Here is a 7,674-nt window from a genome sequence, read left to right on the forward strand (position 1 = left end):
CAGACCAGCCTGATGTGGGTAGGAGTATGGGGGAGAGGACGAGGTGCAAGGACCTGACCAACCCTAGCCAGACGCTAGGGTAGTCGTTGCAGGAGACACATCATCTATGATCAAAGTGCTTGAGTCCTCTGAGGGTTGCCCGCTCTAGCAAGAAGCCCTGTCTGAGCAAGAAACTAGAGGAAGTTATAAATGTGCCATTGCTCATAAATTGTAAGAAAGTTTTCTAAATTGTAAGGTTTTTTAAAGCTTAGTCAACCATGCTAAAGGAAAGACTGCCTTATCCTTCTTCTTCAATGGAAAATTATATTACAAAATTGTTGTCATATGAAGAAATAAGAAAGTATACAGAGAGGAATGATGACAGTAACAATGGTGGAGTAAGGAACTCCAATAATCTGCCCTTCTATAAAGCAAAGAAAAAACTGTTAGAATTAACTTTTTTTAGAACCTGGAAATTAATTAAAGGTTTGCAGGAACTGGGGAGCGCTGCAGGAAAATGCTGAATCTCAGTAAGAACATGAGCTTTGTGGCATTTGAACTTAGCCTCAGTCCATACCCTATATGCCAGCTCAGACAGAGGTAGCCTTGATAAAAACAGCCTGAGTTCTCAGTACCAGAGGGAGAGAATCGACTTTATTTGCAAAGAATTGTAATTATTTTCCTTTTATCTGGTGGCTCCATGGAAGACCAGCTCAAAAGGCTTGTCTTTATTTGCCCTGATTTGGAACTGGCCAACTTCAAAAGCTGTTGGCGGTGTGGGGCATTGGTCCAAAGCATTTACAGGCAAATGTTATAGTTGCTGCTGCCTGAGGCTATAGATAATAGTTGGCATAAAACAAAAAGCTTGGGAAGAAAGGCTGGGAAATAAGATGTCCATAAAGACTTTGAGAAGCTCACATGTATTTCTGGAAATCTAGAATGCCACTTGTGCTCAGGAAGAACATGCAAAGGCCCTAGGATTTCACTTCTGTCTAACCTTGAGGTCGCACACAGAAGAATAAAGGCTAAGACAAAGTTGTAAACTTCTGGGCTGAGTATTGAAGGCTTGCCCCAAAACACATAGAACTCCATGGCAAAAACTTTGGTAGTTTTTTGGTTCTAGGCGTTTAAGGAAATATCTATCCAATCATTAGCTGACCACTAATCCAACAAAACAGTGACTTTAATGGCCACACATGACAAAGAATACAGACATTACAAGTTTAGTTCGTAAAACCCCTTAAACAAATAAGCAATGATAACTAACGTAAGCAGCAAACAAGAAACCCTGGAGAGAGGAGGGAATCTTATTTCTAGAGTTGCTACAGTGTAATATTCCAAATGTCCAATTTTCAACCAAAAATTATGAAGCATGCAATGAAAAAAGAATGCATTGTCCAAACACAGAAAAAATAGAAATTAATAGAAGCTGTCCCCAAGGAGGTCCAGACATTTGACTTACTAGAAAAAGACTTTAAATGAACTATTTGAGGTATGGTCAAAAAGCCAAAGGAAACCATATCTAAAGAACCAAAGGAGAGCATCAGAATGCCTTGTTAGATAAAGAATATCAATGAAAAGATAGAAAACATATTTTTAAAAAAGCCAAACAAATTTTAGAACTGAAAAGTACAATAACTGAAATAAAAAATCTGCCAGAGAGGTTCAACTGTAGTTTTGAGCAGGTAGACAAGTCAACAACTTGAAGACAGGTGAGTTGAGATTATCCAGTTTGAGGAACAAAAGAAAAAAAGAATAAATCAAAAAATGATTGTAGTCTTACAAACCTATGGGATGCTATCGTATGTATCATGCCAGTCCTGGGAAGAGAGGAGAAAGGGAAGGTGTCAGAAAAAAATATTTGTAGTAATAATGGCAGATAATTAAAATTTGATGAAAAACATTATCTATACTTTCAAGAATCTCAATAAACTCCCAGTAGTATAAACTCAAAGAGATTCATAACGAGTCACTTCAGAATCAAACTATTGAAAGACAAAGAATGTTGTGTGCAGCAAGAGAAAAATCACTCATCACCTATAAGGGAGTCACAAAAAGACTCTCAGCAGAAACCATGGAGGCCAGAAAGCAATGTGATGATGCACTCAAAGAGCTCAAAGAAGAAAAAGTGAACCAAGAATACTGTATCTGGCAAAAGTACCTTTCAAAAATGAAGAGAAATTAAGATATTCCCAGGTAAACAAAAAGAGTTCGTTGCTATCAGACCTATCCTACAAGAAATGCTAAAGGACATTGGATGTTAACTAGAAGCCAAATGAAGAAATATAGATCTCTGATAAAGGTAACTACATTAGGAAATATAAAAGACAGTATGGATGTACTTTCTGTTTATAACTTCTTTTCCTTTTAAAAACAACTTCATAAAGCAGTATCTATCAATCTGTGTTGATGGATACAAAATGTATAAAGATTTGTAACAATAACAGTCCACAGCAGGAGAGGAGGGAGATCTGAGCTATGTGGAAACAAAGATTTGGGAATACTGAAATGAAGTTGGTATTACTCTGAACTAGATTGTTATAAATTAAGAGGTTAATTGTAATCCCCAGGGCAACTAGGAAAATAACTAAAAATATATATAGTAAAAGGAATGACAAGGGAATTACTATGGCACACATTATTATTTTATAATAATGAAAGGGTCAATCCATTGAGAAGATATAACAATTATAACCATACATTCACCTAACAACAGAACTCCAAAATACTGAAACAAAAACTAATAGAATTTAAGGAAGAAATAGACAATCCAACAGTAATTGTGGGAGACTTCAATATCCCACCTTCAATAATGGCTAGAACAACTAGACAGAAGATCAGCAAGGGAATAGAGGAATTGATAGTGCCAAAGGACACAATCAGGAAGTTAAAAAGACAACCTGCAGAGTGGAAGAAAATATTTGCAAATCTTACACCTGATAAGGGCCTAGTATTCAGAACATATAAAGAACTCTTACAGCTATACCAAAAACCACTGAATTATGTGCTTAATATAGTGAACTTTACGTTATATGACTTTAACCCCCATAAAAGAAAGAAAAAGTGTATTCAGAAGAAAGAGGTAGAGAAAAAATGTTTTATAGGTGTGTTAGGCAGTTAATTAATAATAGCTATAATAAAATTATGTCAGTTTTCTAAATTTTGTGTTTTCCAGCTTTTAAAAAAATCTCAATTTGTTGTGATGTCTTCTCCCACTCAAATAAATATTCACTTTTGTATCTTTTTTGTGTAGTTTTTTTCCTAAGAGGGGATCTCAGAGTTGATTAAACTTCAGGTCTCACAAAACCTGGATGCTACCCCTGCATTAATATGTGCAGAAACTCAGCTGCCCATGGCTCTACGAGATTAAGGAATTCTGTCACTAAGCAGGCTGTGCGCTGTTTCAAGCACAATCACTGTCAACACCTGCACACTTCTCGGCCTCATCCCACGGATCCTCAGGGCGCCCCTGAGATGGGCATCTTATTACACCACTACTACCCTCATTTGGGCTATGGGCCACAAGGCGCAGGCAATCCTCTATCTGTTCTTCAGTTTCCCAAACTCCTACCAGCGCTCACCCTCCAAACCGCTGCCAGGGAAAATCTTGTTGAAACGCATACACTCGTCACCCCCCTTATCTGGAGTCTTGCTTTCTGTAGTTTCAGTTAGTTACCCATGGTCAGCCAGGGTCCAAAAGCAGACGGTTCTCCCCCTGAGGAAAGGTCAGTAGCAGCCCAATGCTGTGGCATAGTGCCCACACGATTCACCTCACTTCATCTCTTCCTGTGGGCATTCATCATCTCACATCGTGTCAAGAAGCGAGTACTGTACAATGTGATATTTTGAGAGACCATATTCACGTTTTATGATAGCACAATTTAAATTTTCTATGCTGTTATTAGTTGTTATTCTTTTATTGTGCCTGATTTATAGATTAACCTTTACCATAGGTGTGTATGTACAGGAAAAATTACAGTATAAATAGGGTTCGGTTCTATCCGTGGTTTCAGGCATCCACTGGGGGTCTTGGAACAGATCCCCCAGGAATAAAGGGGGGACTTCAACCATTCTGTCCCTTCTCACCTCTGCTGAGAAACCTTGCAAAGTTCTTTATCTGTAGGATGAAGAGGAAATTTCTTAACAGGTCCCACCCTGTCTTTTCAGACCCATCCCATAGTCTTTTCCTCACTAAATTGTATCTCCACATCACAGGTCACACCTGACTCCTCCCTGTTCTCCAGAAACTCAAGTGTTTTCTATCTACTGTTACCTTCTGTGTGGGTCTTCCCTTGCCTACAATGAACTTCCTCCTCTTCTCTTTTTGTTATTTGCTTTTTTTATAAAGGTATCATTGATATACAATCTTATAAAGGTTTCACATGAGCAACATTGTGGTTACTACATTCACCCATATTATCAAGTCCCCACTACATACCCCATTGCAGTCACTGTCCATCAGCATAGTAAGATGCTATAGAGTTACTACTTATCTTCTCTGTGCTGTACTGCCTTCCCCGTGCCCCCCTACATTATATGTGCTAATCATAATGCCCTTTAATACCCTTCTCCCTCCCTCTCCACCCACTGTCCCCCAGCCCCTTCCCTTTGGTAACCACATGTCTCTTCTTCCTCCTTTTCTCTCTTGGGAATATTTCATCTGTCAATGCCTAACGCAGGTGCTGACTCTGCAAGGTTTCCCAACTGATCTTGTGTTGTGTTATTGGTACAGATATAGGTGCATTCTGACCATTTATGTGTATGTTTACAAATCAACTAACATAATTTGAGCTGTTTCCTTGTGTATATGTTTTCTCATATGCATGCACTTTTTAACACATACATAAATATGTTTTAAATTGTTTCCCAAAGAACTTGGTGTCTATGAACATATTCAAGACAGAGATAGTGTCACATCTATTTTTAAAAGGTTTTCGTCTATAATTACTATATTTTCTGTGCCCAGGATGCACCTACTCACGTGCCAGGCCCTGACCCAAGAGAGTAGGTGCTTTCTGAATTTAACTGAATTGGAAATTAGTGAGTGTGCATATGTGTGTGGGTGTGTACATTCTTTTCCTTAAGGACTTTAGGCACTGAATAAAGAAACAAGAACATGAGAACAATTAAGAATATTAATATTACAAATAAATCTCAAGTAGCATACTGGAAACAATGAAGTGAGCTCCAGTGGCCAGCAGAGCAGAGCTGGGTACACATTCACCCTCCTCCTCATTTGTCATGTCATCATCACAAATGAGTTAAAGCTAATCAAGGGGAAACTATTGGAGTGGATAGGTAGTAAACAGACACAGGTACAGGGTGTTGGTTCAGAGTCAGAGGCAAAGTGGTTCTCTTTGAGAAATAAAGAACTCAAGGTGCTAATACATGGGAGAGAATTTTAAGATTTTCATGGGAGAGAAGGGAATGCTTCCATCCTGGTGGAGGCACTTGAGTGATTTAGCGTTCTCTTTGGCTATACTATCTCCTCATACTGAGATTAAAAGACATACAGTAGGAGGGTCAGGTGGTGGGGCATGGGGCACAAGTTCTTTGTTAGGAAAAGACTAAAGATTAGATTAAGGGAAAAGAAAATAGAAGCTGTGTTTCCAAGACCTGTGTTTCAGGGACTTCATCAGTTTGCAAGACATGAATCTGAACAGCTAACGGCTTGGTTCTTGAAAGATCTCTGAGTCACGCACAGTTACTTGGGTGAGCGAATCAGGACCCTGTCATGAGACAGGTGGAAGGAAAAAACCCAGTCACAATATATTCTCTAGCAACAGATGAGATGTGGTGATCAGGGGAAAATGAAGCATACCAAATGGGCAGGATCAGTCCAAAGACAGCATGACACAGAATTTCAGTATTCCAGCCAGGCCTCAGAGGGTGACCTAAGAATATGTGCAAAAGGGGTCTTGAATTTATGTGGAGGAGTAGTAGACTCTGGTGAATTCATGGATAAAAATAATGTGGGGAGACAAGCAACAACAATCACAGCTGATAACAGTACATTTCTGAATGACCAGACAAGAGAAAGCAGATAGTGGATGATTCTTCTTTGGTCATTGTTTGGGACAATCTGACTGCAAAATCATGTCAACTATAGTTTCTAGGGACAAGAATTAAATAATCTTTTATATATTAAAAAAAGGCATACAGTAATGTAAGAATTTTTACTAATCCAGTGAAAGTTGCCCCCAGAACAAAAAAATCTCATTTGTAGGGGAGAGGGAGTTGAGGACCCAGCTATGCACACTGAGTCAATTCATGGAGCCAAAATAAAAGGAAGGCAGGGAAAGCACACTTTGTTTTCCTCCCTTCTTTATTCTTTTTCACTTGCAGATGGAGCCTTACTAGGGCTTCTTCCCAGGAGAGGCGGCAGGCCATGCTCTGCTAGGGACTCCTTGGTGGATTATTAGAAAATAGAAGACACTTCCCTCACTTTATTTTACTGGACCAGAATTCTCAGAAGACCATGAAAAAACAAGTCTATTTCTGTGTATGGGAAGAAGAGGGGGAAATCACCTCTCTTTTGCTACACTGATGACAAGGAGATTCCTTGGAAGCCTGTGGCTCCTTTTGATATGTGATTTTAAATTGATTTAGTGCCCTGACTTTCTCTCTCTCTCTCTGTCCATTTCTCTTATTCTCTCTCTCTCATAAAGTAAGCATCAGAAGGCTTGCTTTAATGCCTTTCTTGGGGCTCATGTCCCAAAGCCTGCTGTGCTGTTTCCTAAGCATCACAGAGCCCCTTCAGGAAGACCTGACTCTGCCTGAAAGTGTGAACGATGACATGCCCAGAGGGAGGATGCTCATTAACCTGGAAGAAGGAATCCCTAAAGGGAGAACTGAAATCATGAGATGAGCCAAGGGAGGTATTTGGGGTATTTAACTGAAAGTCTCAAACCACAGCAAAACCAGTGACTCTGATATTTTGTTCCTTTCTTCCTTCTTTCAACAAACCATTGTGGGTGTACTATGTGTTTGGCACTGGGCCAAGCATTTGAGCACCACTGATGAGTAACTACAGAAAGGACAGTTTTGAGGAGACAATCAATGAATCATATAAGTAAAGTTACCAAATGGAGTGGGTGGAGGCCCTTCCAGGTAAAGGGGATGTGACATTCCGAGGCCCTGTAGCCAGGGTGAACACAGCAAGTTGGAGAGATAAAAGAAGGCGAGTGTGGCCATTATCAGATTTGACTTAAAAAAAATCACTCTGGCTGCTCAATGCATAAGAGCCAAAGTAGACGGAGAGAATTCTTCAAGAGGACATGTGGTAGCTTACAGAACCTGAAGTCTGGAAGCACAGCTGGGACTTAGGAAAGCCTGGAACCTGGCCCTGGAAAGTTTCTCTCTATGTGTCTCTGCTTCTCCGCCACTCTGTTTCCCTCTGTCTCTCTGTCTCTCTCCCTCCTTCCTTCTCTCTTTTTTCATTTTTCCCCCCCTCCCTCTGTTCCCGCCTTTACATGCCTTTGTTACTCTTTGTTCTCTCTGCACCTCAGATTGAACCTTCCCTGAGCTTCCAGTTCAAAGACCCGGAGTAGACAGAGGAGATGCCTAGAAGCTCTGCATTCCCTCCTTGCTCTTGCTGACCCCTTGCTGCATGAGCAGCCTCACAGCCTGCCCAGAGGAGCACGTGCGGGCACCACACATGGATTTAGTGACTCACTACTGGAGGTCCCAGAGGAG

At 40.3% G+C, this 7,674-nt stretch overlaps 1 pseudogene; it reads left to right on the top strand.

Moving 5' to 3' along the window:
* The first annotated feature begins 5,516 nt into the window (after positions 1-5,516).
* LOC108399256 (single-stranded DNA-binding protein, mitochondrial pseudogene) lies at positions 5,517-6,026 on the top strand (annotated as a pseudogene).
* Positions 6,027-7,674: the final 1,648 nt, after the last annotated feature.

Source organism: Manis javanica, chromosome 2 (genome assembly GCF_040802235.1).
Source record: "Manis javanica isolate MJ-LG chromosome 2, MJ_LKY, whole genome shotgun sequence".
Taxonomy (NCBI): domain Eukaryota; kingdom Metazoa; phylum Chordata; class Mammalia; order Pholidota; family Manidae; genus Manis; species Manis javanica.